The 24,445-nt window shown below is 46.9% G+C and overlaps 1 protein-coding gene across 4 annotated transcripts in view; it reads left to right on the plus strand.

The window, feature by feature from the left end:
* The window catches only part of LRRC4C (leucine rich repeat containing 4C), a 624,976-nt gene that overhangs the window by 441,395 nt on the left and 159,136 nt on the right, over nucleotides 1-24,445 (plus strand). The window contains exon 1 of one of the 4 annotated variants that reach the window (XM_075567547.1): nucleotides 17,363-17,479. The exons of the other annotated variants lie outside the window; for them this stretch is intronic. The gene's annotated coding sequence lies outside the window, so the exon portion shown is untranslated. Of the gene's footprint in view, nucleotides 1-17,362; nucleotides 17,480-24,445 lie in introns of those variants that run through there. 4 annotated transcript variants of the gene reach the window in all.

Below are 24,445 nucleotides of genomic sequence, written 5' to 3' on the forward strand. Positions count from 1 at the left end.
CTGCAGCCTGCCCGGCATTGCAACTTCAGTGCCCGGCAAAGCCACCAGACAGCAGTGTGTGTGTGTGTGTGTGTGTGTGTGTGTGTGTGTGTGTGTGTGTGTGTGTGTGTGTGTGTGTGTGTGTGTGTGTGTGTGTGTGTGTGTGTGTGTGTGTGTAAAACGGGCTGCAGGGTGTGTGTGTATATATGTATATATGTGTGGTGTGTGTGTGTATATATGTATATATGTGTGGTGTGTGTGTGGTGTATATATGTGTGTGTGTGTGTGTGTGTGTGTGGTGTATATATATATATATATATATATATATATATATATATATATATATGTGTATATATGTGTGGTGTGTGTGTATATATGTGTGGTGTGTGTGTATATATATATATATGTGTGTGTGTGTGTGTGGTGTGTGTGTATATATATATATATATATATATATATATATATATATATATATATATATATATATGTGTGATGTGTGTGTGTGAATATATTTATCAAAGTTGCACAATGTTAATAATTTATTCTCACATGTCTTTTTTTTTTAAATGTTTAAAATATTATATAATATACACACACACACACAGCTACCAAGTGACAAACACACACAGTGATACCCGCCTCCCAAGCGCGCTTGCTGTCTCCTCTGCCAGGACAGCAAAAAGCTCCTGGTAGAGCGAGCGGCAGCAAGCAAGAGCGAGCAGCAGCACCTAAGCGCTTACTATGTCCCAGGCCGGAGGAACTATAGCCGCGTTGATTACAGATGCAGGGGCTTTGTGCATCTGTTCAGCCCGGCTCAGCGACGCTGAGCTGCCTACGCTGAGAGAGGGAGGCCCGGCGCTCACGCTGGAGGAGCACCGGGAGATGTCTCCCAGCAGCACTGCAGCGTCACCCCCCCCCCTCCCTCCCCGCAGCACACCGGCCCTCCCCCCACGTGGCACAGGCCCCCGCAGCACTGACCTCCCCCGTGCAGGGACCGGGCCGTTCAGCCATACCCTCCCCCACCCCCCCGTATCTGTGTGTATTTATTTGTGTGTGTGTGTGTATCTGCATCAGTGTGTGTGTATCTGTGTGTATTTATTTGTGTGTGTGTGTGTGTGTATTTATGTGTGTATTTATTTGTGTGTGTCTGAGAGAGAGAGTGAGGTCAGAGAGAGAGAGAGAGAGAGAGAGTGAGGTCAGAGAGAGAGAGAGAGAGAGTGAGGTCAGAGAGAGAGAGAGAGTGAGGTCATAGAGAGAGAGAGAGTGAGGTCATAGAGAGTGAGGTCAGAGAGAGAGAGAGAGAGAGGGGGGTCAGAGAGAGAGTGAGGTCAGAGAGAGAGAGAGAGTGAGGTCAGAGAGAGAGAGAGAGTGAGGTCAGAGAGAGAGAGAGAGTGAGGTCAGAGAGAGAGAGAGTGAGGTCAGAGAGAGAGAGAGAGTGAGGTCAGAGAGAGAGAGAGAGAGTGAGGTCAGAGAGAGAGAGAGAGTGAGGTCAGAGAGAGAGAGAGTGAGGTCAGAGAGAGAGAGAGTGAGGTCAGAGAGAGAGAGAGTGAGGTCAGGGAGAGAGAGAGTGAGGTCAGAGAGAGAGTGAGGTCAGAGAGAGAGAGAGAGAGAGTGAGGTCAGAGAGAGAGAGAGAGAGAGTGAGGTCAGAGAGAGAGAGAGAGAGAGTGAGGTCAGAGAGAGAGAGAGTGAGGTCAGAGAGAGAGAGAGAGTGAGGTCAGAGAGAGAGAGAGTGAGGTCAGAGAGAGAGAGAGAGAGAGTGAGGTCAGAGAGAGAGAGTGAGGTCAGAGAGAGAGAGAGAGAGAGAGAGAGTGAGGTCAGAGAGAGAGAGTGAGGTCAGAGAGAGAGAGAGTGAGGTCAGAGAGAGAGAGAGTGAGGTCAGAGAGAGAGAGAGAGTGAGGTCAGAGAGAGAGAGTGTGAGGTCAGAGAGAGAGGGAGGTCAGAGAGAATGTGAGGTCAGAGAGAGTGTGAGGTCAGAGAGAGTGTGAGGTCAGAGAGAGAGAGAGTGTGAGGTCAGAGAGAGTGTGAGGTCAGAGAGAGAGAGAGAGAGGGAGGTCAGAGAGAATGTGAGGTCAGAGGTCAGAGAGAGAGAGAGTGTGAGGTCAGAGAGAGAGAGTGTGAGGTCAGAGAGAGAGAGTGTGAGGTCAGAGAGAGAGAGTTCTGAGAGAGAGAGTGAGGAGAGAGAGTGAGGTCAGAGAGAGAGAGTGCGGTCAGAGAGAGGTCAGAGAGAGAGAGAGAGTGAGGTCAGAGAGAGTTAGAGTGTGTGAGAGAGAGTGAGAGTGTCTGAGAGAGACACCAACTGCGCACTGCAACTGTTAGGTATGTTTGTACACCTATGTATGTATGTACACCTTTGTTTTTACTTTGGGAGCCTTGAAAAAATTCTGATTGCCTTGGGGAGCCTTGAACCGAAAAAGTTTGGGAACCACTGCCCTAATACTTCCACACTGTCCCACCCCTCACTGAGTTTTGGGAACGCTTTGCTTTTGCAACACCTAATCCTCTAATCCTCAACCTGCTCTGGGGCCACGCTTCACAGCTATCAAAACCTTCACGTCTGCTACCACAGACTGCCGAATCAGGTACAGAATCTACACACAACGCACAAACACAGCACACACACACATTCACACAACACCAAACACTGCAGACTGCCTCTTCAAACCCCCCCTCCCCTCCACGCCACACATCTCCCTCCCGCAACCGGACCGCGAGGCCGCGGCCTCCACTCACACACCATGGCAACGATGTCCCTCCCCCTATCCCGCCACCTCACACAGTGTAGCTCCCGCGAACCGCACAGCACGCCTCATCTCCTGCACCTCACACAGCTCCCTACCGCAACCAGACCGCGAGGCCCCCTACCCCGCTACACCATGCCACCAATGTCCCTCCCCCTATCCCGCTACCTCACACAGTGTAGCTCCCGCTACACACCACTCCCTCCCGCTACACACCACTCCCTCCCGCTCCATTCCCTCCCCGGCGGGGGGAACAGGCATGCTGCCACGCGGCGCCTAAGATGGCGGACCCCCTTCCTCCCTCGCGCTCCATTCCCTCCCGCTCCACTCCCTCCCGCTCCACTCACCACCCTCCCGCTCCATTCCCTCGCGCTCCACTCACCACTCCCTCCCGCTACACACCACTCCCTCCCGCTACACACCACTCCCTCCCGCTACACTCACCTCCCTCCCCGGCGGGGGAACAGGCTGCCACGCGACACTGCCCCCCCTCCTGTCCACTGCCCCCCCTCCTGTCCACTGCCCCCCCTCCTGTCCACTGCCCCCCCTCCTCCTGTCCACTGCCCCCCCCCTCCTGTCCACAGCCCCCCCCCCTCCTGTCCACAGCCCCCCCCCCCCTCCTGTCCACAGCCCCACCCCTCCTGTCCACTGCCCCCCCCTCCTGTCCACTGCCCCCCCTCTCCTGTCCACTGCCCCCCCTCTCCTGTCCACTGCCCCTCCTCTCCTGTCCACTGCCCCCCCTCTCCTGTCCACTGCCCCCCTTCTCCTGTCCACTGCCCCCCCTCTCCTGTCCACTGCCCCCCCTCTCCTGTCCACTGCCCCCCTCTCCTGTCCACTGCCCCCCCCCCTCCTGTCCACTGCCCCCCCCTCCTGTCCACTACCCCCCCCCCTCCTGTCCACTGCCCACCCCCTCCTGTCCACTGTCCACCCCCTCCTGTCCACTGTCCACTGCCCCCCCCCCTGTCCACTGTCCACCCCCTCCTGTCCACTGTCCACTGCCCCCCCTCCTGTCCACTGCCCCCCCTCCTGTCCACTGCCCCCCCTACTGTCCACTGCCCCCCCTACTGTCCACTGCCCCCCCTCCTGTCCACTGCCCCCCCCCCTCCTGTCCACTGCCCCCCTACCCCTCCTGTCCACTGCCCCCCCCTCCTGTCCACTGCCCCCCCTCCTGTCCACTGCCCCCCCCTCCTGTCCACTGCCCCCCCTCCTGTCCACTGCCCCCCCCTCCTGTCCACTGCCCCCCCCTCCTGTCCACTGCATCCCCCTCCTGTCCACTGCCCCCCCTTCCTGTCCACTGCCCCCCCTCCTGTCCACTGCATCCCCCTCCTGTCCACTGCCCCCCCCTCCTGTCCACTGCCCCCCTTCCTGTCCACTGCCCCCCCTTCCTGTCCACTGCCCCCCCTCCCCCTTCCCACCGCCTCCCCTCCCCCTTCCCACCGCCTCCCCTCCCCCTTCCCACCGCCTTCCCTCCCCCTTCCCACCGCCTCCCCCCCCCTTCCCACCACCTCCCCCCCCCTTCCCACCACCTCCCCCCCTTCCCACCGCCTCCCCTCCCCCTTCCCACCGCCCCCCCCCACCGCCCCCCCCCTTCCCACCGCCCCTTCCCACCGCCCCCCCCCTTCCCACCGCCCCTTCCCACCGCCCCCCCCCTTCCCACCGCCCCTTCCCACCGCCCCTTCCCACCGCCTCCCTTCCCACCGCCTCCCTTCCCACCGCCTCCCCACCCCCTTCCCACCGCCTCCCCACCCCCTTCCCACCGCCTCCCCCCTCCTTCCCACCGCCTCCCCCCCCCCTTCCCACCGCCTCCCCCCCCCCTTCCCACCGCCTCCCCCCCCCTTCCCCCTCCGCTCCCCTTTCCCCCCCTCCGCTCCCCTCCACCCCTCCGCTCCCCTTTCCCCCCCCTCCGCTCCCCTTTCCCCCCCCTCCGCTCCCCTTTCCCCCCCCTCCGCTCCCCTTTCCCCCCCTCCGCTCCCCTTTGCCCCCCTCCGCTCCCCTTTCCCCCCCTCCGCTCCCCTTTCCCCCCCCTCCGCTCCCTTTTCCCCCCCCTCCGCTCCCCTTTCCCCCCCCTCCGCTCCCCTCCACCCCCCCTCCACCCCTGCACCCCCCTCCCCTCCCACCCCCTCCCACCCCTTCCCCCCCCTCCTCTAACCCTTCCCCCCCGCTCCTCTAACCCTTCCCCCCCCCCGCTCCTCTAACCCTTCCCCCCTCCTCTAACCCTTCCCCCCTCCTCTAACCCTTCCCCCCTCCTCCACCCCTTGCCCCCCTCCTCCACCCCTTGCCCCCCTCCTCCACCCCTTGCCCCCCTCCTCCACCCCTTGCCCCCCTCCACCACCCCCTCCTCCCCTTCCCGCCGCCCTTCGCCTTCCTGCCCGCCTTACCGCCTCCCCACCCCCGCCTCTGCCTTTCACCCGCCCTTACTCCGGCCGCCTCTGCCTTTCACCCACCGCCTCACAGCCGCTGCACGCACTCAACAGACACCCGCCACACTCGACACATACCTGCCGCCACACACACCTGCTGCCTCCCGCCCCTACGCACCGACATCACTGTCCCACCGCCTCACACCCTAGCAGGACCCCCACGCACAGACAGCACTCACAACCCACGCGCCACCCGCCGCCTCACACCCTAGCAGGATCCCCACTCACAGACAGCACTCACAACCCACGCGCCACCCGCCGCCTCACACCCTAGCAGGACCCCCACTCACAGACAGCACTCACAACCCACGCGCCACCCGCCGCCTCACACCCTAGCAGGACCCACACTCACAGACAGCACTCACAACCCACGCACCACCCGCCGCCTCACACCCTAGCAGGACCCCCACTCGCAGACAGCACTCACAACCCACGCGCCACCCGCCGCCTCACACCCTAGCAGGACACACGCCTCACATTTTTACATCACTTATGGCACCAAAATATACATTGTACTGTGGTGTGGTTACAATAAACCATTTTTATACAACATCGTATTACATTTTCTTCCATCTTTCTTTTCAATATTATTATCCAACCTTTACAACAAATACTCACCTATTGTTCCACAATTTATAAATAATACTACCTATTACGCATTTACATCCCGGGCAACGCCGGGTCTCTCAGCTAGTTACTAATAAAAGTTACATTTTTTTTGTATCACTTTTTTTTTTATTGAGAACAACATACATCCAAATGATAACGACAATGTCATAGGCATATGACATGACTTTTCAACTGAGTTAAACAACATGTTGTCCCAAAATGGGTATTTTTCAGTTGGTGGGGGGGGGGAAGGTCTAAGTGGGGGAGGGGGTGGAGACATACTGGGGGGGGTGTGGGGGGAGGATGGGGGAACTCTGTTTTCTTCCTCCCTTTCCATCAGTACGAGGACGGCCTAATGCAGGCCTAGTCCTAGCAGCCGCTCCAGGGGTCTCAGGTATTCCGAAACTGTGGCATTTTTTTATTGAGCATTGCTGTAAGTTTATCCATGGCCATGACCTCGTTTATTCTTCTCAACACCGTGTTTCTCGCTGGATAAAAGTTACTTTTTAAGTACAGCTATAACCATTACTTCTACATTAGATAGTGAGTGCATTCCGAAGGGACATTTTTTGTTCTTTTGTTATTTAGTTGCACATCTCTAAGGGCAGGGCAGCGCCCCCCAGTTTGAGCACCACTGTCAGGGCATGGGAGAGGCTGTTAAAGAGTAAATATGGGCAAATCCAACCAAATCCGTTTCCCAGATTTTCTCACAGTTGGTCGGTTTTTAATCCGCGCAGATTCATCAAAAAACGCCATTGGATACAACCCATTGACAGACTTGTGCAATCCAATCCGTGGATTCAACAATCCGTGGCAGATTGGATTCTACAAATCCGTCGACGCGATGTGGAATCCGTGGAGTGTATCAGTAATAATAATTAAAAAAAAAAAAACCCCCGCAAACCATGAAATCGCCCTTTTTGAGATTGATTTGCTGAAATCTGCGGAACAAAGGAAACGGCTGATCCGGTGCGGATCCAAATTCGCCAAATAAATTTGCCCATCACTATTACAGCGTGTAGACAGCATGACAAAAAACAGTAACAATGGTCTTCAGCACACGGAAAATGAAACAGACTCGTCTAGAGCTTAAAAGTAAGAATGTACAAATAGGCTAGATAAAAAATAAATATGATTTTTATATTCATAAGCATAAAACATACAGTGTATGGATTATACCAAAAAAAGGCAAAAGGTGTGTGGCTGAATACATCTACAATGTCAATGGCAGTTACACATCTGCAGCCATGTAATACAAAACAGAGAGGTACTGACCCACTTCTGGGAAGACACAATAGCCAGAGGCGAAAAAATGATGTGCAAAAAAATAAGGGGGAGAGGGAAAGAGAAAAGGGGGGAAAGAACAAGAGAGCTCACAAATAAGGCTGAAAAAAACAAACGGGCATTAACACTAAATGAAAAAAGTGGGGCAACATTTCGGGGAAGAACACCTTGTATAGGCCCGTTCCCACGTGCCCCTATTGGTACCGCGGTACTTCTCTTTCTGCTCGGATAAGAAATCCTCTATTGTGAAGGCGTTCTGCGTCTCGCCAGAACATCCAGCCACCCTGGATAGGACGCTGCTGACAGCATGCTTCTCAGTCACAAATAGCTCAGGCTAATGATTGCTAGAAATAAATCTTTCATATTTTTGGAAATAAACGCTCAGCTTTATTTTTTTATTTTTTTATAAATCAGACGATTTCTTCCAACATCCAGTTCCAGAATTAGAAAGACACTAATGGTGAAAATGAGCTCTGCCAGCGCATTCTCTGTGCCAGAGTCATGTTCATGGATTCCAAAACAGAAGATTTGTTTTAAAATAGGAGATTTGTTTTATTTGTAAGAATAGTTTTACTCTCTACCACGGGTGGCCAACTCTAGTCTTCAAGAGTCTACCGATAGGTCAGTTTCCCAGTATATCTTTGCTTCTGCACAGGTGGCTCAATCAGTAGCTTCGTCGAAGACTCTTGAGGACTGGAGGTAGCTATCCCTACTCTATACAGATGTAGCTGGTGACATCGGTTCTCCAATTGTAATGTCTTAGTTATGATATATTGCAATATAATGTATCGACATTATCATTGCATTCTGCAGAAACATTGGGATATTCTGTGTTACACCATTATATGTTGTATAACTGTGGCCAATATCCATACATATATAACGTTATGTTATATGTCACCCCATTTGGTTCTTACTCTACACAGCAATTCCATGTTCTCATCCATTACACCTTCTGGAAGATTTACCATTTTAAAACAAGGAGCCTTCACCGCCTCATACATCCACTTCTATCCTCACTCCCTATTCTGATCCACAAGCATTATATCTCCTCAGAAGGCCGCTGATTCTGAAACCTGGCTGTTTTGTACAGAGCTGTTTCAATATGTCGGAAGCTTGTCTGGTAATGAAGGAGTTATATGATTTGTAGGTTGAATGGTCTTATTAAATGGCTTCAAGCAAACTATTGACACAGATAGAGGATGGCACTGTAATAGCCCGTAGTGTAGACAGAATGAAAGCAGGATAGAAGGGATACCTTTCTTGACTAAGTAACTACTGGTTAAAAAGAGTGTAAGCTTACAGGATCACTCAGGTCTCTTCATCCAATAATTACAAAAGAAAAGGAAACGTCACGTATACATGTGTATAAATGTGCCATGCTACTTCCGTTTCCGGTTCTTACTTTCATTCTGTCTATGCAAACATTTGAACGCGTGAGAGGGCAGCATGGGAGAAGTTGATAGAACGGGTGATATTCCGGAGGAAAAGCCTGTTTATAAAATGCATGTGTTTAACGGCAATAACTTATGACATCTAATCAATCCACGATTGCGTCCTACTGGGGCCGGGGGTGGGAGACATTGTAACAATGTGTATTGTTTCTGCATAATGAGCAGTCTCAATACGATTCAAGTAAAGGGCTTTGTCTGCATGCTTCACAGTTTTCCATTCTGCATTCTTATTTAATGGCTTGACATCCTACGACAATTATCATTATTTCTGTCCAATTTTCTCTCTGAAGTAGCTTCGACACAGATCAATGCATCTTACGGTCTTTCTTTATGGTGCAGTAACATTAGATACTGACAGCTGGAAAACTTAATTGGTCCAGTGACAGAAAATGGAATGACTGTTCGCAGAGTCACTTATTCCATCTGACCTTGCATTTAAATCAAAGGTAAATGCTCATTTCATTTCCAACATGGAACATGCAAAAATGAAACAGACACCATCAGTTAGATGATGCCTTAGACCAATAGGCTTGTTTTGTTTTCTGCAGGGCTTATTACAGTGTTCTTTATCAATGACTCCTATTTTAAATAACACGGGGGATTGCTTCGACTGCGGTCTCCTTTTTTTTTGTATTGGGATTGATATAAATAATATAACATTATTTAGCAAGATAAAACCTTTAAATGAATAGGTTGTAATAGGATATGCCGGGGGCCGTGAGTTTGTGTGTTGGCGCCTGCTATATTTTATTCTGGTTTCTGCAAAGAGGTGAGGAAAAGTTTTATTGCCAGCGATAGCTACAGCGGTTTGCATCTTTCTTTGTTACACGTTAACACTTTAGTCTAGACGTGTTCAGTACTGGTGTAACATGTAATTAATGTGTCATGTTCGCAAATTTTTTCATGCATTTTTCGGTGGTAGCAGGCAGTTGACACGATGAGCATGATTTTGCTAGGTTATTTTCCATCACTTATCCAATACTCTATTAGATTGCAAGCTCTTGAGGGCAGGTGCTATTTGTACTGCTGTATTCATCTACCTATGCTCCCCATATTCAGGCGGTTCTGTTAGAGCAGAGGTGGGTAACTCCAGTCCTCAAGGGCCACCAACAGGTCAGGTTGAAAGGATATCCCTGCTTCAGTACAAGTGGCTCAAAGACTGATTGAGCCACGTGTGCTGAAGCAGGAATACCCTGAAACCCTGACCTGTTGGTGGCTCTTAAAGACTAGAGTTGTCTAGCCCGGTGTGAGAGGTGTCTGCAACCCCCATTGTGTAGCTGATATGGGTTGGACCCCTAGTTAATTGCTATGCAAAACATTGCCGCTTTAAAGGCATTGAATTTCATATCCATTGAAATGTAGACCTCTGTCTGAGAAAAGACCTCCCTTTGTGCCTGGGTAGCTCAGGGATTTCGAGGCCACAGTGCTTGTTTTGTGTTAGGACGTTCACAGCTGTCAGGCATTGGTTCTCCTCCAAATTCCCAGTTCCTGATTCCAATAAAGGCAAAGGACGAAAATGTCGGGTGTGGAGTCTGTGCTAGCAGGAAACGCTAATTAATTTCCAACTTCTAATGGGGGGGTGTCTCTGCTGGGAGGCTCTATTGCACCAGCAGCGAAGGGGTTAAAAGTCTGCCCGATCGCAATTCCATAGCGTTTTAAAGCTGCAGTTCAAGCAATACCCTATATGTGTGTTTTTTTTTTTAAATAAATCAGTTCTGCACTATGAGAAAATACTTGTAGCATTTAAAAAAACACACAAAAAAAAACAATTTAGAGACATTTTTAACGTATTCTAATGGAACAGGCATTTTTGTTCCTCTAGCAACCATTTACAAAGTCACATCTTCTTCCCTTCTGAAACAGCATCACCTTTTTGAGCCCTGCCCTCTCTAGCAGTGAACCAATTGAATCTAGTGCCTGCCTGGTCACATGATCTTCCTCACAGAAGAGGAACAATGATGCATTTAGTGAACCCCCGGCCGAATCGTCAGCGATCGATTACAGGAGAACGGATCGATCAGCAACTTAGCTAATCATTTGTCAGTCTGCAGATTGTATTGTCCATATTGAATACACATTCTTTTAAAATCACAGCTTGAACTGTAGCTTTAAGACAATGTTTCCCAAACGTAACATCTGATTCAGTGTTTTCGCCATTAAATTGATGCTAAGGCGCAGTAACGTTCACCCCGCACCTGTTACATTAATAATTGAATGAGCCTATTTTTCCTGGTATGCATTTGCAACAAAGTCTTCGAAATAGGCGAGCGTCAATAAAAAGAGTTAACTAGCAGCATCGCTGCTCAATACCAAAATATCTGCGGCATATTATATGTTACATATATTACTATGGGGTCAGACAATAAAATAAAACACATACGCAATGATATACGTGAAAATCGTTATTCCCCTTTCATTTTCGTTAAAAAAAATTGATACAAAAAAGACTTCTCTACACACCTTTTGTTGTCTAGCCTTTGTGTTAAGACACGCCACTAACCTCTGTATGATTTTGTTTACGTTTGGGGCACATGGAAGAAAATGAAATAAATTAAGATTCTTGCATTAGATGAAGCTACATTAACAAACTGCAGAGCATCAAAACAAGTCTCTCTTTGTGTTGTTACATTAACACTCAGACTGCAGGATTTTACAGCAAGTGTCATGAAAAACACACCTGTGAGCACATGACCTGTGTATGTGATGAGGGTTACTACACACAGCTGCCAAGCTGACGCACTTTTCACCCCTGCAGGGTCCATCAAATGAGTAATATCTCCTCTCAATCCGTCACAAATATCACCTTAAGGCCGAGTCCATAGTAGAACGCGCTAGCGTCCGCGCTCCTCTGTGACCCGGCGTCGCGCTTGAAATACAAACTTGTTTGTATTGCGAAGTGCCGCTCTCCCTGTAGCGCATGTGCTAGCGTGCATGCACTATGCGCATATGCATTGGCGTCCTAGTGTTTGTTTCGCTCCGTATCCTGCACTATGGACGCAGGATGTTCAAGTTATCCTGGCTATATAAAATATCTCAAATGAAGAATGACCCCAAGGTTGAGCCTCGCTTTGCATTCTCCTTCAGCACTTTGGACCAGCTCTATAAAAGCTCATGAAATCAGGGATAATGACACCACCTAAAATAGGAAAGGATGTTGTGTTTCCCGAGGTTAAAGTGTATCCTCAAAACCATAACACATGGAAACAGAATGACATTCTACACCCGATTAGCATAGCTTTCCCGTTATTGTACCATGACATTGCGTCTTCTTCCAATAACTTGACATTATGTATGGATTGGCGTTACTCTGATCCTGGATGTGGAAAGAAAGAGGACAGGAGAGGGAAATAACACTGAAAATAATGCTACTGTATGTCAGTGTTCTCATGCCTAACTTTGCCGTTCCACCCATCCAGACCATGTAAAATCCCTAATGCAGGGTCTGTATGTACTGTGAGTAACACAAAGTTTAGGTAACACTGAGTCCCCACGTTAACCTTAATGGACTTTTGAAGATATACAATGTTTTAATGCCTTATTTGCATATTATTTGCTTCTCTTTAACATCCATTATAGTTAAAACAATGCTCTTCCCGGGAGAAAGCCTAACGTAATGTTACGTTACTGCCCTTGGAAGATGCACCTTTAGATGGATAGTGACCTAACATAGGTGTGTGGTTCTGGGTCTTAATGAGTTAATGCAGATTTCAATACGTTAGTTTGTACATCAAACACAGTGAGGAGGAGATGATGGACATGCTGTAAGAAATGTATTCTATCCATCTTACAGAACCCAAGACTCATTTATATGCAATGCACTGATCACAGCTTGCTCCAGACACCTGAATAACACAATGTGAAACACTGCAGACACAAAGCATTGTGGTTATGGATATGCAAATGAGCACATTCAGGCAGTTGGAACACGCTACAACAGGCTCTATGCAGCATATGAATTAACTTTAAAGTTTTTGTACCCTGTATTTGTATTTCTTAATGCATTTAAAGGCAACTTTAAAACTCTTTGGAAGGACATCTTGGGTCAGAGTGAAGTGAGCATATACAGTGCATTAAATGTGACATTTTACTAAATGGCGGAATAAACATAAAGCAGCAATACAATAAATGTTCCCAGAGGTCTAGTGTCTGTGAAAATAAAGTTATAGGTTCCAGATAATTGGGCACATGGTCGCCCTCTCTCTCTCTCTATTGAAATTTTGAGCTGCGGTACAGAGAGAGGAAGGAGAGCACAAGGCTTCTGGGGCCCCTTCCAAAGGCACAATGAACTTTCCATCCACTTCCAGACTTGAATATGAAATATGCCAGTGACATTATTATTATACCTGTATCATTTCCCGAATACAGGACACATCCTCCTAAAACAAGAGGGAAACGGCACTCCGGAGGCCTTCATACAAAAGAGAAGACATTTTAATCCACGAAATCGACGTTTCGGTAAAATACACTGAATACATTGTCATGTTGACAAAGGTCAGTGTATTTGACCGAAACGTCGATCTGTGTGGATTAAAACGTCTTCTATTTGGAAGGAAGACCTCCGGAGTGCCGATTCCCTCTTGTTTTAGGAGGATGTGTCCTGTATTATAGGTCTCTCCAGCGGGGGATGATTTCTGTGCACCCAAGGCAGCAACATAAATCCAGTAAGTGCACCTAATTTCTTTCTTCTTTTCCTGAATAGACAGGAGGCAGCCATCTTTGTTTTGGTGATACTGTTTGGGTTCAGGTGGTATGGCACACTGGCTAGCTGTACACTTAAGAATATTTCAACCGTAAGTAAGGACACCACTGGCCTAATTAAACAGTGTAGTAGGAGAGAGTCAGTACTAGGACTGTGAAATGTTCTGATTCTGTGTTCAGATCCTTCATGTTATTTATTTATTTATTTATGTTATTGAGTCCAGTAGTACAGTGGGTGGTATACCCTGTGTGGAAGGATGTTTGAAAAATCAATAAGGAAGAGCAAAGTAGATCCTGACAGTTCAGTATATTTGTGAGAGGCAGAGTACTGCTGAGGCTCATATAATTCAGAATAACACATAATTATTGATGCACTAGCTCAGGAGTGGCCAACTCCAGTCATCGATGGCCACTAACAGGTCATGTTTTAAGGATCTTCAGCACATGTGGCTCAATCAGCGACTGGCCCACCTGTTCTGAAGCACATTGGACCATTGTTGGTGGCCATTGAGGACTGTAGTTTGCCGACCCCCACACCCCCCCTGACCTAGCATCTATTCATTGCACACCCTCATTGACAGCTTACACTTATTTGGAGAACTAACCACTAGACGTTAGAGAAAAAATGCACATTATGCGAAACAAAAGTTAATAAGTCTTGTCGAAGTCTAAATTAATGATAATTATTTGCCTCTGGGTTTTGTTACTCGCTGGGTTGGAAGAAAAACTGGAAGGCACAAATAATGCTGACTTTTATAAGAAGTGCTTTAATAAACAGCCTAGTTTATCCTGCCGTGTAAATACAGAATATCATGTTACCAAGACCCACGTTCTCTATATTATTTTGTGTCATAAGATCTAAAGGTGTAATCAATACTTAATTACGCAATTAATTAAAACCGATAGTATCCTTGAAATGTCCATGTAAATGGGACTGCATGGGGTTAACGCTGGCGCTCCATCAAAGCGCGGCCACGGGACGCGGCGGCCATTAACCCAGAAACGCGAGAGGAGGGAACTTTGTTTTTCATTTCCAACAGGACGTGATCTAAGCTTAAAAAAAGTTTTCCTCAGGCACGATGTAGCCATTAGCTCAGGGGTAGTCAACTCCACTCCTACTCCACTCCTACTCCTGTCCTACTCCACTGCTACTCCTTTCCTATTCCACTCCTACTCCTGTCCTACTCCACACCTACTTCACTCCTGTCCTACTCCACTCCTACTTCCGTCCTACTCAACTCCTACTCCACTCCTACTACTGTGCTACTCCACTCCTACTACTGTCCTACTCCACTTCTACTCCTGTCCTACTCCACTTCTACTCCACTCCTACTCCACTCCTACTCCTGTCCTTCTCCACTCCTATGACTGTTCTCAAGAGTAGAGATGGGCACATTTTGGGGCGGATTTGGATCCGCAGCGAATCAGCCGGTTCCTTTGGTCCGCAGAATCAATCTCAGGAAGCATACGAGTAGCTCTGTGGCTGATACTTTGCACCACATACATAAATCTTGGCCCCCTGCAGACGCACTTACCAGAACGCCCTCCTACTGTCTCTGTATGTTCTTCCTTCCAACCAATTAGATTGTAAGCTCTTCGGGGCAGGGACTCCTTTTCCTAAATGTAACTTTTATGTCTGAAGCGCTTATTCCCATTATGTGTCATTTGTATTATGTGTTATTTATATTATGTCACGTGTATTACTGCTGTGACGCGCTATGCACATTAATCGCAGTATATAAATAAATACACACACATACATACACACACACACATACATACATCATGGGGCCACTGCAGTGCCAGAATCTATGACTTGGTGACTACGTCTTGGGCCCCCCACAGTGTTATGAAATACATGGAATACATTTACTTTCTGAATAATGCGATACAAACCAAATGATGTTATTCTGTAGATTCTTATTGAGCTTTCCCTGAGCCTTATGATCCGCTTGGCTGCCGATGCAAAAGGCTAGATCCTTCGTTAGATCAGGGGTCATAATGTGATGTTACCTAAAACAGAAACAGACGCTATGTTCCCTGAGGTTACCGCATAACTTCCACCTCTTTTTTTAACCCCTTTTAACTTTAGGGCCACCCCTGCTAAAAAATATATACATGGAAACCTAGAAACAAAACAATTCACCATTTTTGTTGTTGTAGAACAGTAAATTGTTAGGGCTAATCTGCAGACCCCCCTAATTGAGAGGTTCTCAACTCCAGTCCTGAAGACCCCCCACCCCCAACAGGACAGGGCTAAAGGATATCCCAGCTTCAGCACAGTCTTTGACTGAGCCACTGATTGAGCCACTTGTGCTGAAGCAGGGAGCCACTGATTGAGCCACCTGTGCTGAAGCAGGGATATCCTGAGAACCTGACCTATTGGGGGGTTTTGAGGACTGGAGTGGAAAACCCCTGCCTTAATTACATTTATTTTCATCTTTTGCAATTGGTCACAGTACCAATACTGTTTAGCAGCAGTTAAACTACTGACCACGGTCATGGCTAAGCAGACACTGATATTTTTAGGTGTTAGCACTGGTCGCAGTCAGATTACCCAGCTTCCTTTTGCAATTTTGTCATAATCATAAATAATAGATGAGCAGCTGTGAGATAAAAGTAAATATTTTCATATTCAATGACAAGACACACTCACAATCTTTCATTTGACATCGCATAAGTATGATAATGTCTCCCCTGACACGGCCTCTGCCTGGTGGAGGAATACAGACTGAGGACTGACCAGGTGTTCTGGCCACAAATCTCCTTTATTACAATGCCGACCTCTTGCACCTGCCTTAAATACTACTTAATTCTCAATCTGAATACATTTGGTGCGGGTTATTGTCACGGTAGCTTATGACAAGATATAATGAACACCAAATATCTGGGTTGAACTGAACGAGGCTTAGATATAATAAAATATATTTATTCCTTAAAAAAGGTGAACACAGCAATATAGTACAATTAACAGGCAAGAAGGTAACACTTACTTAGGGTTGGGGGATGGAGAAGTATCATCTAGCAATTCTCCAGCAATCCGGTGACATCCCAGGTGAAATCAGAAGCACAACTCCAACTAAAAACTGTAGGGTTGACACAGTTTATATACCTGTGTAACCCTATTCTTAACATTGAACACAGACTATTGGTGACAATTATCTGTATCTAATCCCTAACGTGGAGACACAGATTAAACCATGCCCCCCAGCTAGTTAGCCCATGTGTACTGGGACTCTGAGGGTCTTATTTCTGTAGCCCCATAATTAAATCAGGGGCAACGACCAGTCTACCAAATGAAGTATCTGATAGGATCTTCATTGTTTGTAGGTGTAGACATAACACTTACAAACCACTCCAGTTTGATGATTCTCCGCCCTCAGGTAACAATTAGAGGGGCAGTGTCTGTTGACTAGTACTTAGGCTCAATCATCCGGCTGCCCTTCCTGACCTATTTAGCATAGCAGATGGAGTCTGCATTTTTCAGAGCAGATCCAAAATACCATACATATACTCTTTAATATCTACACATATTAATAAGTTCCATTCTGGTGGGCTCAGTGGGTCAAAATTTGCCAGTTTTTAATGCCTACAGTGACTCCACATATTGGCCAAATATCATCTCTCTGTGACCTCCCGAACTGGAGATACAGAAATGCACTTTAAAACATTAAAATACAGGATTATAATGAAACATGGGAACAGGGGAACATACAGTTTCCTGACATGACAAGGTGTAAGCCTCATTCCTGGACCGCAGTCCAGTTAACCCCTTGCCTCCCTGGTGAGGTCAGGGGGTGGCCATATGGGGTGCAACCCCTTTAATACCGGGCCAACCCCCCTCTCCCTCTACAGTTATGTACAGTAGGTAGACGCCAGGTGATACTGTCTGACTCAACAAAAAGTAGAGAGAAATAATGGCAAGATGGAGTACAACAACACAACACATTGCAATAGGTATATTAAGTAATAACATATTGCTGAGTTATCATCAAATCTCAGCTGTTTCAGCTGTTGGAGGTTGGTGGCTCCTCCTTCCCAGGTTTTAAGCCCGCCCCTCCCCACTTCCCAAGTTTGTAGGTCCTTTCATTCTACTGGATATAGATCCAATTGGGGTTTGCGTGCCACGTCACGGCGCCGACGTCACGGAGTGCCATTGGCTTTTGCAGGTCACGTGACCGGCCCTCCGCATCCCTCTGCGTGAAAAATTAAATGAATCTGTCGGCTGCAATTCCACACGCCTCCGCACGCCTGCGGAAGCGCCTACCAAAGCCCCACACATGCCGGATGCAGGAGGTAAGTTTCCTGTCTCAGCGCGGCTCAGCGCTGTATTTTTTACCATAGCCCCGGCCTTACTATTGCATGCAGAGCCAAGATGGAGCACAGTTCATTGATACAGTGATGCTAAGAGATACATTTTTAAATTGACTCACTGAACACTATTTTAATGGAGCCATCCATGCTAACTAACCTCTATTTTGAAAACAAGTACAGTACAGTAGGGTGAACTGCTTGTTAGAGCTGATACATACTGTAATGAATCTTTAATTAGTGTAGTGGCTTAAACAAACAAAACAGTGAAATGGTTGAGATTATGCCTTAAAGCAAATTCCCCTTCCCAAATGTTGTTACATTGGCCAAATCTGTATGTTTTTCTCAAAATCAGTTTTGGGGGGTTTGCCAACTTACAGTGCAATTGGATAGAGGAGCTCCTGTTTTTGCTGCTGGTGTACAATTTCAACACAATGAATGTGTCTGTTAGAAAAATGAATTGCCAGGATTTGTATAAGGTGTGGGCTGGGAACCCGTTGAGTGTTGATATGTAAACCACACAAGGCCATGCATCCATATTAAAACAAAGCCACAGCATAGCACAATTACCGAGATAGACACCTTAGTGCTATTTGTTTCTATTCCCCGCGGCTTTCCATGTGATCTTAGGCTGTGGAAGAGATTATGGGATCAGTAAATTGAACTAACAAGGCGGGATACGATAAGGCCACAATACCAGATAGACAACGGTGCTTCTGTTTTATGAGCTGTATATGTTTTTATAGTTTCATTTATATTTCATTACTGTGCAAACAGAATGAGTTGACGGAAGAAGCAATCAGCATATGATATGCCCACTGGAACCTCCACAGTTAGACTTTGGCCGCTTCTATAAACAATTGCCAATTAAGTGCTACACAGGAATAGGAAGCAGTCATCTTTGCAGGATTAACAGAAGGACATTACCGGAATTATGGCCAAGATGCTTATTACTTGTTGAGTGACCCTATCAAGATCCATCTACATGACAGTTTATATCTCATCTAAGAGACACATCTATCTCCATTTAAACTAGATTTTGTGGCTTGGATGAATATTCTGTGCAGGTCTTTGGGAACATAATAGTATTCTGATTCTTATCAAACAGAACTGCAGATTAGCAATTTCCACCAGGATCTAATTCAGTTCTGTTAGTTGCTATCTCTGCCTCTCTCCATCACTCATATTTATACTTTCATCACCTGGTTAAACTCTTCCTGACTTTCATATTCACACAATCAGTTGCAATTACTACCAATAAGAAATCTGCTAAATGTTAACGCAGCCGGGCAGAGATCTCAATGAGTGGAGCTCTCAGAAATTAGAATAATGCTTTACATTATTGCAAGTCTCTAAAGTGACATAGGACAACTGACATTATTAATGTCAGTCCGCAATGAGCAGGGCATATTCCTGCAGTGCTCATTCAGCTTCTCTGTGTGTCTGCATTTCACAATAAATTATGCAACCAAAGGAAATATAATACACATACTCTCTCTCTGACTGTCTCATATTTATCTCTCTCTCTCTCTCTCTCTCTCTCTCTCTCTCTCTCTCTCTCTCTCTCTCTCTCTCTCTCTCTCTCTCTCTCTCTCTCTATATATATATATATATATATATATATATATATGAGAAAGAGAAGAGAGAGTGCACGCCCCATAGCGTAAAAAAGTACATTTATTTCTGGAAAAGGAGGGGGGGGAGGAAATTCACTCACAAGGGTAAGTATAAATAAGGCAATTTGTGATAAATATCACCGCCAATCTGGTCAGTCTGCACCCAGGATTCACAGTTCAACTCTCACTTGATGCTGCAAAAAGATGATAGCTGGTGCAGGAATCCAGATAGTGTCTCCTATGGTAGCTGGCTGCAATTTGATTCCCTTGAGAGTCACTATGTCATTACGCATGCGCACGACAAGGCTTCATCGAGCGCGGATCTAAATTGCGGCCAGCTACCATAGGAGACACTATCTGGATCTCCCAAAAATCCCCCCCCTCCTTCCTTTTCCAGAAATAAATGTACTTTTTTACGCTATGGGGCGTGCGCTCTCTTTTCTCTTTCTCCTGTAGGTATTCATTGGATGGGGTTAATCCTGTTTGAGAGCTGCCGGAGAACCCCATACCAGTATTAATTGTTTTACAATTGATGGGCTGTTTCGAAAAGGACTGGTTCTATAACTTCTTTTCACTTTGTTTACTGGTTATATATGTAGAGATTTGTTATATGGTCCTATTGTATTTATTTTCACCTTAAGCACATAGGATATCATTTTAACTTGTATAGGGTTTTATTATTTTTCATTTTCATATTTGATATCCCACACTTACACTTGGTAATCACAATATCACTTTGGCGCTACTTTATATGTTTCTTATATATATATATATATATATATATATATATATATATATATTGTGACAAACGGCTTACTCCGGGGCTCCGCCGTCTGTCCGGGACTGTTAGAACACGGTCTTTTAGGGTAGGTTAAATGATGAGACGTCACGTACTGTTCCTTTAAACAGGCTATGCCTGGTTTATTCAGTCCCAGGCACTGAGACTGCCACAGTGCAAACAGTAAAAACAAAGCCAAACAAAAAGCTGCTCATCTGAGCAAAAACTTAAACTTAGATATCCCTGACTCAGAGTTGGAAGTGGCTTGTCCACTTCCACCAACAAAATAAGTACCTTTGCAGTCTTAAACAAACGAACAGAATGATTGAACCTGTTTGGGGAAGAGGCTTCCCCCTCTGTAGTTCAGCAGCCTTCCAGCCTCCAGGCTCTTGGGGAGAGAGGGAGAGGAAACAGGAAACAGGTCTTATATACCTGATCTCTAATCAGCATGACAGGTGACAGAAAACAGGCAGCAGACAAACTGTGGAATGGAGTGCATGTACCACGAGGCTGCCCTGTTCAGCCTAGACAGGACAGAAACTGTTCAGTATCCTGGGAGCCCTATATATGGAATTTATTACCATCCCCTGGTTTCTGTCACATATCCTCCCCCCCCAGCTCAGACCTCGAGGGATGAGCGACCATGGATATTAGGGAATGCATCCTTGACAACCCGTCGGCATTGCCATGTTTGTGCCCTGACCTGTGTTCCACAGAAAATTTAAAGGGTTGTAGGCTTAGGAACCACCTGGTCACTCTAGCATTCTTCTCCCTGTTTTGACACATCCAGGTAAGGGGTGCATGATCTGTGACCAACCGGAATTTTCTCCCCAACAGATAATATTTGAGCGTCTCTACAGCCCACTTTATTGCGAGACACTCTTTCTCGACTATGGAGTAATTTTTCTCCTGGGGATTTAGTTTCCTACTTAAATAAAGGATGGGGTGCTCCTCCCCTTGAGACTCCTGGGAGAGTACCGCCCCTAGCCCTACCTCAGATGCGTCGGTTTGGACTACGAACTCTTTGGAGAAGTCAGGTGTGACCAACACTGGTTGGGCACAGAGAGCTTCTTTCAGGCTTCTAAAGGCCTGTTCGGTTTCGGGGGACCACTTTACCATTAGCGGTCCTCTTGCTTTTGTGAGGTCGGTTAGTGGGGTTGCCTTAGTTGCAAAATTGGGAATAAACCTTCTATAGTAGCCAATTAACCCCAAAAAGGTCCTTACTTGTTTTTTTGTAACTGGCCTTGGCCAATTTTGTATCGCCTCTACTTTGAGTGTTTGTGGTTTGAGTAACCCTCTACCAATAGAATACCCCAGATACTTGGCCTCCTCCAGACCAATAGTGCATTTAGCGGAGTTAGCAGTTAGTCCGGCAGACCGAACTGCGTCGAGCACAGCTTGGACCTTTGGAAGGTGGGACTGCCAATCTTCACTATGGATTACCACATCATCTAGGTAGGTGGCAGCATACCGAGCATGTGGTTTTAAAATTTTATCCATCATTCTTTGGAATGTGGCGGGAGCTCTATGTAAGCCAAAAGGCAGCACCTTATACTGAAAGAGGCCGTCTGGGGTTGAGAAGGCTGTTTTTTCTTTTGCCCTTTCTGTGAGGGGAACCTGCAAGTACCCTTTTGTTAGGTATAGGGTTGTGAGATATCGGGCTTTGCCCAGTCTCTCTACAAGTTCATCCACCCTGGGCATAGGATAAGTATCACATTTTGACACCGCGTTTAGTTTCCGGTAGTCATTACAAAACCTTGTTGTACCGTCTGGCTTTGGGACTAAAACTATAGGGCTGTTCCACCCACTTTGGGATTCCTCAATTACGCCTAGTTTTAGCATTTTTTTAACGTCTAAACTTATAGCCTCTCTCTTGGCCTCTGGGATTCGGTACGGTTTAAGGTTAACTCGGACCCCCGGTTCAGAAACTAGGTCATGTTCAATTACGCTAGTTCTACCTGGCTGTGTAGAGAAGACTTCTTTGTTTCTTCTCACTAAATTCTGGACCTCTCGTTTCTGATGCACGGACAGGGTTTCAGCTATGCTAATCTCTGGGTCAGTTTCTTGATTCTCTGACGGACCTGGGGGTACTAGGGTTAACAAGACCTCTCTATCTTTCCAGGGCTTGAGTAGGTTTATATGGTAAATTTGCTCAGGTTTCCTCCTACCTGGCTTTCTTACCTTATAATTTACTTCTCCCACTCTTTCCAAGACCTCATATGGCCCATGCCATTTAGCAATGAATTTACTCTCCACGGTGGGAACCAGAAGAAGTACCCTATCACCTGGAAAAAAAAATCCTAGCACCCTTATTATACGTATTCCTCTGTGCTTCTTGAGCTTTCTCCATGTGTTCCCTCACTATGGGTAGGACTGCAGCAATGCGGTCCTACATCTGGGCAACATGCTCTATTACACTTCTGTAAGGGGTAACCTCGTGTTCCCAAGTCTCTTTGGCTATATCCAGTAAGCCCCTTGAGTGTCGGCCATACAATAGTTCAAACGGGGAGAAACCTGTGGATGATTGGGGAACTTCCCTAATGGCAAATAACAGGTATGGTAACAAACAATCCCAGTTTTTCCCATCCTTATCGACCGCCCGGCGTAACATGCTCTTTAAGGTTTTATTGAACCTTTCCACTAAACCATCTGTTTGTGGATGATAGACTGAGGTTCTGAGATGCTTGGTTTTTAGGAGTTTACATAGCTCTTTTGTTACTTGGGACATAAATGATGTTCCCTGGTCAGATAAAATCTCTTTAGGAATTCCGACCCGGGAAAACAGAACTACTAATTATTTTGCTATGTTTTTAGCAGAGGTGCTATGTAGGGGAACTGCCTCCGGTTATCGGGTGGCTTAATCTAATATTACCAATATATGCTGATGTCCCCTAGCAGACTTTATTAGGGGTCCTACTAGATCCACAGCGATCCGGTCAAATGGTAGCTCTATTATGGGAAGGGGTACCAATGGGCTGCGGTACGCTTTGAATGGGGCGGTGATCTGACATTCTGGGCATGAGGAGCAATAGTTTGTAATTTCTGCCAGAACCCCAGGCCAATAGAAGCTTCGGAGAACCTTTTCTTTTGTCTTTTCCACCCCTAGGTGTCCCCCCAATGGATGACTATGTGCGAGGTGTAATACTACGTTACGGAATGTCCGTGGTACCAACAATTGTTTAGTTGTAACTGATTTCCTTTTATCAACCTTTTATACTAGGTCGTTCTCTACCTCGAAGTAGGGGTAAGCAAGTGACCTATATGGTTGGCCAGGAGTACTATTCTGGTCCCGTATATTTCCCCTTGCTACCGCTAATGTGGGGTCCTCCCACTGGGCCTTCTTAAAACTCCCAGGACTGACCTCTAGGTCAGCGAGGGTCTTATCCGGTTCTGGGGTGGTAAGTGCCTGATCAACATCTTGATTTGGGGTATTCCCTACCAAAGTAGTGATGGGGAAGGGAATTTTACAGCACTCCTCCTTTTCCCCCTTCTTATTTGGGCCCTCGTCAACATCCATTTCTGAAAAAGGGAAAGGATTTGTTTCTTCTAATACTTCGTTATGGTCCGCTATTGAACTCTGGGCGCTATTCTGAGCGGGGGACCACATTTTTAGAAAATGGGGAAAGTCGGTCCCTATTAACACATCATGTGCCAGTTTGGGTACAATACCCACCTTGAAATCTAAAGAACCAAACTCTGTTTCAAAAAACCCCATCAACAGTGGAATATTCATGATTATCCCCATGTATACAACAAATTGCCACTCTTTGTGAACTGTTTACCTGTTTCTTCTTAACGGGCAACAGGTATTCGGACACTAGTGTGACCATGCTCCCAGAGTCAAGAAGTGCCCGAACCCTCTTACCATTAACCTTTACAAATGCCCACAGATGGTTATTCAAGGGGTCCTCTGGGCTAGGGCCCATACATTGGGACCACAGTGAATAAGGTTCCACGCTGTTGCATTGCATGGGTTCATCATTTATTGGGCAGATTTTTGCTGTGTGGCCCCTCTCATAACAATTTACACATTTAGGTACATAGTCTGTGTCCCACTTAGAGCCTTTTCCCGGCTCCCCATGTTGGCTATTGCCCTTAGTGTGCGAGCCACTGTTGCTGGTGCTACGTGAAGGTGGTCGCCGCTCTTCAGCGCATCTTAACCCCGGTACCCTTTTACCGTCTCTGGAAGAGTCCTGGAACCTCGGGTAGTGGGGTTGCTCCACGACTGTGGGTTGCGGGTGCTCTTCTGCTGCATTGTACCTTTCTACGAGGGCCACAAGCTCATCCGCATTGTGGGGGTCACTCCGACTGACCCAACGGCGTAAGGCAGAGGGAAGTTTCCTCAAGAACTGGTTCATGACCAACCGTTCCACGATGTGGCTTGCTGAGTTGATCTCGGGTTGTAGCCACTTCCGGGCGAGGTGGATGAGGTCATACATCTGGCTTCGGGTGGCTTTATCCAACGTGAAGGACCATGCGTGAAACCTTTGGGCACGAACAGCCGTGGTTACGCCAAGGCGGGCGAGGATCTCGAACTTCAATTTTGCATAGACGTTA

Source organism: Ascaphus truei, chromosome 12 (genome assembly GCF_040206685.1).
Source record: "Ascaphus truei isolate aAscTru1 chromosome 12, aAscTru1.hap1, whole genome shotgun sequence".
Taxonomy (NCBI): Eukaryota; Metazoa; Chordata; class Amphibia; order Anura; family Ascaphidae; genus Ascaphus; species Ascaphus truei.